Source organism: Mustela nigripes, chromosome 4 (genome assembly GCF_022355385.1).
Source record: "Mustela nigripes isolate SB6536 chromosome 4, MUSNIG.SB6536, whole genome shotgun sequence".
NCBI classification, from domain to species: domain Eukaryota; kingdom Metazoa; phylum Chordata; class Mammalia; order Carnivora; family Mustelidae; genus Mustela; species Mustela nigripes.
The window spans coordinates 116,143,018-116,151,499 of record NC_081560.1 but is presented as its reverse complement, the minus strand read 5'-3'; positions in this window follow the sequence as shown (position 1 = coordinate 116,151,499).

Below are 8,482 nucleotides of genomic sequence, written 5' to 3'. Positions count from 1 at the left end.
AAAAAGTTTATAAACTATATAAAAGTTTACAGAGGAAAACAGTTTATGATTCTAGAATCCACATTTAGCTATTATTAATGCTTTGTGACATTTCCTTCTGTTGTCTTTCCTTCTTTCCATCCATGTGTTAGTAGGCTGAATAATGGCCCCCAAATATAGCCATATCTTAATCCCCAGAACCTGTGAATATTACTTTCTATGGCTAAAGGATGACTTTTACCTTCTGCGATGAAAGGTGGCCTTAAATTAAGATTATTGAAATGGGGAGATTATTCTGTATAATCCAGTGGGGCCTAATGCAGTCACAAGTCTCCTTAGAAGAGGGAAACGGGGAGATTTGACACAGAATAAGACGAAGTCACCATTAAAGCAAGGTGTCGCTGGCTTTGAAGATGGAGGAAAGGGCCATGAGCCAAGGAATGCAGGCAGCTTCTAGAAGCTGCAAAAGCAAGAAAATGGATTCTCCCTTAGAGCCTCTGGAAAGAGCCCAGCTTTGCTGACACCTTGATTTTGGCCTAGTGATACGGATTTTCGATTTCCAACCCCAGAACTGTAAAAGACTGTAACCGTAAACACCAAATTTATGGTAATTTGCTATAGCAGTGATAGGAAGTGAATATGCAATGAATCTTACCAGTTTTTCTACCTACTAACCCATTTACTACATACTGTCTTTTTTATATAACTTATATGTTACTATATACATATATACATAATTATATATGTAATATGTATATTGTACATTAGATGTTAGTATATATTTTATACATATTATATGTATTCATGTACATGAATACATGATATTCATATATGAAGTTACATGTGATAGAGGTTATCATTTACGGGTATATTTCTGTGGCATCAAGTCCACTCGTGTCGTGCAGCCGTCAGCACCATCCATCTCCAGAACTTTTCATTTCCCCCAACCAAAACCCTGTCCTCATTAAACACTAACTCCCTTTTTCCTCTCCTCCCATTCCCAGCCCTTGACAACCACTATTCCACTTTCTGTGCTTATAGATTTGACTCCTCTAGGGACCTCATGTATTTGGAATTGTATGGCATTTATGGGCTTATTTCACTCAGCATAATGTCTTCAAGATTCATTCATTTGGTAGCATGTGTCAGAATTCCCTTCCTTTTTTTTTTTTATAAATTAATTTATTTATTTTCAGAAAAACAGTATTCATTATTTTTTCACCACACCCAGTGCTCCATGCAATCTGTGCCCTCCATAATACCCACCACCCGGTACCCCAACCTCCCAACCCCCCGCCACTTCAAACCCCTCAGATTGTTTTTCAGAGTCCATAGTCTCTCATGGTTCACCTCCCCTTACAATTTCTCCCAACTCCATTCTCCTCTATAACACCCCCTGTCCTCCATGCGATAATTGACTCTCTCTGCTTGACTTATTTCACTCAGCATAATCTCTTCCAGTCCCATCCATGTTGCTACAAAAGTTGGGTATTCATCCTTTCTGATGGAGGCATAAAACTCCATAGTGTATATGGACCACATCTTCCTTATCCATTCATCCGTTGAGGGGCATCTTGGTTCTTTCCACAGTTTGGCGACTGTGGCCATTACTGCCATAAACATTGGGGTACAGATGGCCCTTCTTTTCACAACATCTGTATCTTTGGGGTAAATACCCAGGAGTGCAATGGCAGGGTCATAGGGAAGCTCTATTTTTAATTTCTTGAGGAATCTCCACACTGTTCTCCAAAGAGGCTGCACCAACTTGCATTCCCACCAACAGTGTAAGAGGGTTCCCCTTTCTCCACATCCTCTCCAACACATGTTGTTTCCTGTTTTGTTAATTTTGGCCATTCTAACTGGTATAAGGTGATATCTCAATGTGGTTTTAATTTGAATCTCCCTGAGGGCTAGTGATGATGAACATTTTTTCATGTGTCTGATAGCCATTTGTATGTCTTGATTGGAGAAGTGTCTGTTCATATCTTCTGCCCATTTTTTTTATATGTTTGCCTGTTTCGTGTGTGTTGAGTTTGAGGAGTTCATTATACATCCTGGATATCAACCTTTTGTCTGTACTGTCATTTGCAAATATCTTCTCCCATTCCGTGGGTTGCCTCTTTGTTTTCTTGACTGTTTCCTTTGCTGTGCAGAAGCTTTTGATTTTGATGAAGTCCCAACAGTTTATTTTCGCATTTGTTTCCTTTGCCTTTGGAGACATATCTTGAAAGAAGTTGCTGCGGCTGATATTGAAGAGATTACTGCCTATGTTCTCCTCTAGGATTTTGATGCATTCCTGTCTCACGTTGAGGTCTTTTATCCATTTTGAGTTTATCTTTCTGTACGGTGTAAGAGAATGGTCGAGTTTCATTCTTCTACTTATAGCTGCCCAGTTTTCCCAGCACCATTTATTGAAGACACTGTCTTTTTTCCACTGTATATTTTTTCCTGTTTTGTTGAAGATTAATTGACCATAGAGTTGAGGGTCCATATCTGGGCTCTCTACTCTGTTCCACTGGTCTATGTGTCTGTTTTTATGCCAGTACCATGCTGTCTTGGTGATCACAGCTTTGTAATAAAGCTTGAAATCAGGTAACGTGATGCCCCCACCTTTATTTTTGTTTTTCAACATTTCCTTAGCAATTCGGGGTCTCTTCCAATTCCATACAAATTTTTGGATTATTTGCTCCAGCTCTTTGAAGAATACCGGTGGAATTTTGATCAGAATGGCATTAAAAGTATAGATTGCTCTAGGCAGTATAGACATTTTAACAATGTTTATTCTTCTGATCCAACAGCATGGAATGGTCTTCCATCTTTTTGTGTCTTCTTCAATTTCTTTCATGAGAGTTCTGTAGTTCCTCGAGTACAGATCCTTTACCTCTTTGGTTAGGTTTATTCCCAGGTATCTTGTGGTTCTTGGTGCTATAGTAAATGGAATCGATTCTCTAATTTCCCTTTCTGTATTTTCATTGTTAGTGTATAAGAAAGCCACTGATTTCTGCACATTGGCTTTTTATCCTGCCATGTTGCTGAATTGCTGTATGAGTTCTAGTAGTTTGGGGTGGAGTCTTTTAGGTTTTCCATATGAAGCATGATGTCATCTGCGAAGAGAGAGAGTTTGACTTCTTCATTGCCAATTTGGATACCTTTTATTTCTCTTTGTTGTCTGATTGCTGTTGCTAGGACTTCTAATACTATGTTGAACAAGAGTGGTGAAAGTGGGCATCCTTGTCTTGTTCCTGATCTCAACGGGAAGGCTGCAAGCTTTTTCCCATTGAGGATGATATTTGCTGTGGGTCTTTCATAGATAGATTTGATGAGGTTCAGGAATGTTCCCTTTATCCCTATACTTTGAAGCGTTTTAATCAGGAATCGATGCTGGATTTTGTCAAATGCTTTTTCTGCATCAATTGAGAGGACCATGTGGTTCTTCTTTCTTCTCATATTAATTTGTTGTATCACATTGATTTGCGAATGTTGAACCATCCTTGTAGCCCAGGGATGAATCCCACCTGATCATGGTGGATAATCTTTTTAATGTGCTGTTGGATCCTGTTGGCTAGGATCTTGTTGAGAATCTTAGTATCCATATTCATCAGTGATACTGGTCTGAAATTCTCCTTTTTGGTAAGGTCTTTGCCTGGTTTGGGGATCAGGGTAATGCTGGCTTCATAGAAAGAGTCTGGAAGTTTTCCTTCTGCTTCAATTTTTTGAAACAGCCTCAGGAGAATAGGTGTTATTTCTTCTTTGAAAGTTTGGTAGAATTCCCCAGGGAATCTGTCAGGTCCTGGGCTCTTGTTTTTTGGGAGGTTTTTGATCACTGCTTCAATCTCGTTATTAGATATCGGTATATTCAGGTTGTTGATTTCTTCCTGGTTCAATTTTGGTAGTTTATAGTTTTCCAGGAATGCATCCATTTCATCTAGGTTGCTAAGCTTATATTGGCATATAACTGTTGATAATAACTTCTGATAATTGTTTCTACTTCCTTGGTGTTACTTGTGATCTCTCCCTTTTCATTCATAATTTTATGAATTTGGGCTTTCTCTCTTTTCTTTTGGATTAGTGTGGCCAATGGTTTATCAATCTTATTGATTCTTTCAAAAAACCAGCTTCTAGTTTCATTGATACATTCTACTGTATCTCTGGTTTCTACCTCATTGATCTCAGCTCTAATCTTGATGATTTCCCTTCTTATGTGTGGAGTTGGTTTGATTTGTTGTTGATTCTCCAGTTCTTTAAGGTGTAGAGACAGCTGCTGTGTTCTGGATTTGTCAATTTTTTTGAGGGAGGCTTGGATGGCTATGTATCTCCCCCTTAGGACCGCCTTTGCTGTATCCCATAGGTTTTGGACAGAAGTGTCTTCATTCTCATTGGTTTCCATGAATTGTTTCAGTTCTTCTTTGATCTCCTGGTTGATCCAAGCATTCTTAAGCAAGGTGGTCTTTAGCTTCCAGGTTTTTGAGTTCCTTCTGAACTTTTCCTTGTGATTGAGCTCCAGTTTCAAAGCATTGTGATCTGAGAATATGCAGGGAATAATGTCAGTCTTTTGGTATTGGTTGAGTCCTGATTTGTGACCCAGTATGTGGTCTATTCTGGAGAAGGTTCCGTGTGCACTTGAGAAGAATGAGTATTCTGTTGTTTTAGGGTGGAATGTTCTGTATATATCGATGTGGTCCATCTGGTCCAATGTGTCATTCAATGCTCTTGTTTCTTTATTGATTTTCTGCTTCGATGATCTATTTCTGAGAGAGGCATGTTAAGATCTCCTATGATTAGTGTATTCATATCAATATGACTCTTTATCTTGATTAACAGTTTTCTTAAGTAATTGGCTGCTCCCATATTGGGAGCATAGATATTTACAATTGTTAGATCATCTTGGTGGATAGTCCCTTTAAGGATTATGTAGTGTCCTTCTGTATCTCTGACTACAGTCTTTAAAGTCTAATTTATCTGATATGAGAATCGCTACCCCAGCCTTCTTTTGAGGCCCATTGGCATGAAAGATGCTTCTCCATCCCTTCACTTTCAGTCTGGGTGTATCTTTAGGTTCAAAATGGGTCTCTTGTAGACAACATATGGATGGGTCCTGTCATTTTATCCAATCTGCAACCCTGTGCCGTTTTATGGGCGCATTTAGGCCATTCACATTGAGATTGATAATTGATAGATACGTTTTTATTGACATCGAGTTACCTTTGAAGTCTTTCTTTCTGTAGACTGTCTCTATATTTCTGTTCAATGCTATTCTTGGGATTTTTCCTCTTTTATAGAACCCCCCCTAAATATTTCCTGCAGTGTCAGCTTGGTGGTTGCATAGTCTTTTAAGCCTTGCCGGTCTTGGAAACTCTTTATCTCTCCATCCATTTTGAATGTCAGTCTTGCTGGATAAAGTATTCTTGGCTTTATTTTCTTCTCATTTAGTTCCCTGAATATATCTTGCCAGCCTTTTCTGGCTTGCCAGGTCTCTGTGGACAGGTCTGACGTTATTCTGATGGGCTTCCCTCTGTAAGTAAGGAGCCTCTTTGCCCTGGTGGCTTTCAAGAGATTATACCTACAATTATAATTCCTCAATTTGACTATCAGGTGTCGTGATGTTTTTTTGGAATGTATAATCTTGGGTGGAGACCGTTCAGCCTCTAGTACATGAACGCTGGTTCCATTCACGAGATTGGGAAAATTTTCATGAAGGACTTGTTCCACTATATCTTCTAGACTTTTTTCTTTCTCCTCCCCTCAGGGATTCCAATAATTCTGACGTTGGAATGCTTCATGGCATCATTTATTTCCCTGATTCTGTTTTCGTGGTTTCTAAGCTGTTTGTTCCAGGCTTCCTCCTGATCCTTTCTATCTGTTTGTTTTCCAGATCACTAATTCTATCTTCTGTCTCAGTTACCCTAGCTTTGAGAGAGTTTAGATTAGATTGGAACTCATTGAGAGCATTGTGAACCTCCTCCCTGGTAGCTTTAAGCTCCGCCCTAACATTGTGAACATCCTGTCTAGTCACTTTCAGTTCGGCCCTAATCAATTCCGTTTGGTCATCCATTGCTTTCTCCAACCTAGCTATTGCCTGGATAATTGTTAGCCTGAATTCCCTTTCCAACATTGTCGCTCTTGCCGGCAAGAACGACCCGCAAACGTGATGGGTGGCAAGCTTCTTTATTAGTTCTCTCTCTGTCCCGACAGTCTCTCCGCTTTATATCCTTTACCTCGGCCAATCACCGATCTAGTCCACGCCCCTCTCCCTGATCACGCTGCGAGCACGGGCTCACCCATGCTTGCAGCCAACCAATCAGTCTCGCTTCCTCAATCCCCGGGCACCTCCATATACGTGACTCCTTGCATCTATTTCATGGCTCTCCACAGCTCCCCCTTTTTATTTATATATGATGGCGGGGATCGTGCCTGTCTTAGGTTGCCGCCCTCACTCCCTACGCTTACCCGTCATCGGGTGTCCCTCCTGGCCGAGGGGTCCCTGTCTTAGGTTGCTATAGGGTGGGGTCGGTCTTACCCGTCTTTGACTACCGATCCAGCATATAAGCCATATCTGGGGGGAGGTACCAGCCTCTAGAGCCATCATAGCTTGAACCAAAACTTGTTGCTGCCGTTGCTGCCGTCGCGCAACTCTACAGATGCATCTTAGTAGGAGCACTTGAGCCAGAATCATTAATATAACGAGGACTCCTATGCCTGCCCAGTTTTTGAGGAGCGAGAGTGATTGTTGTAGCATGATAACCCAATCATGGACAGTGCCAATGGGTACCTTAGTGGCGTTTATAACAATTTGGGCTCGCAACTGTTTGGTAAATTTGCGGCGTGAGACAAATTATTATAAGCTACCGGGGTGACACAGAGTCCAGGCAGGTTTTGTATACACCCAACAGTCCATTAATCTGATTTTGTGTTGCAAGGGCTTCAGCTACCCTCCCGGTGACATTGTTGAGTGTTGCTGCAGTCTGTATCGAGGTTGTCAATGCCACTGCAGCAGCAGTAGCAGCGGCGACGGATGCTGCAATAGCTGCAATAATGGCTGCTGTTATTCCAAAGTCTCGTTTATGTCGAAGCAGCACCGGCAGGTTGTCGGGGTTCACCTGTACTGGCATCGGGATATATGTCGGTATCTTGGCTATTACTGCCGAGTCTCCCACCGTGGCATTCCAACATTCTGATAGCAGACAATTCTGGGACTCACAAGAGAGACTAGATGACTTGTTAATAGTAGAAGCATTAAAAACTATGAAGAGAAAGGGAGCTCTAACACAGACGGGCATTGGTGAGTAACTTATGTGCTTAGCTGAGGTGCAATTGCAAGTAACATTTGTTTCAAATCGAGAGCCTACGTGATCTTAAAACCGCTCTGGCCAGGTTGGCCCAATCTGCGCCACAGCTGCAGCTTCCGCTTCTGCTTTCAGCTGCGTCATTACTTCTCCTTGCATTCTTAATTCCTCTAATGCCTTCTGCAACTCCACCTCCTTACTCTCGAATTGCTGTCTTATGGCTTCCAAATCCTGTAATGCCTGGAGACTGGGAGATTTCTCCTTCTTATCTGCCTCTCTCTCCCCTATTTCCTGCAACTCGCTATCTGAGAGTCCTTCCGAACTTTCACTTTCAGAGTCGGAGTCTTGGGAAGACCCTTTATGAGACTCCTCCTTTACCTGCTCCAGAACCTCCCCTCCCTGTTGCACTGCTTGCTTCAAGGGCTCTCGAGTAGATTGTAAACACACTCTCACCAAGGACCACACGGCAAGGGTTCCCGAGGTTACAAATGGGCATCGTTTCAAGTCCTCCCCCAGGTGCTCCCACTGTGGCACATTCAGGAGCCCCTCCTCTATAAACCAGGGGGCAACTTCTCCTACTTCTCTCAAGAAAGAGCGGGCTGTTTTCGTCTTTAAGGGGGTGCCATTTGCCTTGAGGATATCCTTTAGAGGGCCCTCCATCCTGCACCTAGCAATCTCGTTTCCCATCCTGGGAAAACTTTCTCTCTATCGTCCCTGAAGAGCCTTATAAGCCACCTTACCTCCGATCGTCTTCAGGGAACCTCCCTGTCAATAGACAGTTATTGGTGCACTCCTTACCTTATCGTTGCTCTACCTCGATCACCTCTTTGCGACGCGGGCAAAGTCCCGGGTCTCGGCACCACTTGTCGCTCTCGCCGGCAAGAACGACCCGCAAACGTGATGGGTGGCAAGCTTCTTTATTAGTTCTCTCTCTGTCCCGACAGTCTCTCCGCTTTATATCCTTTACCTCAGCCAATCACCGATCTAGTCCACGCCCCTCTCCCTGATCACGCTGCGAGCACGGGCTCACCCATGCTTGCAGCCAACCAATCAGTCTCGCTTCCTCAATCCCCGGGCACCTCCGCATACGTGACTCCTTGCATCTATTTCATGGCTCTCCACACAACATAGTGTCTATGTTGATAGCCGTTAGCTCTGTTGCAGAAGGTCCGACCTCTGTATTTTTCTTCTGTTGGGCATTCCTCCTCCTAGTCATTTTG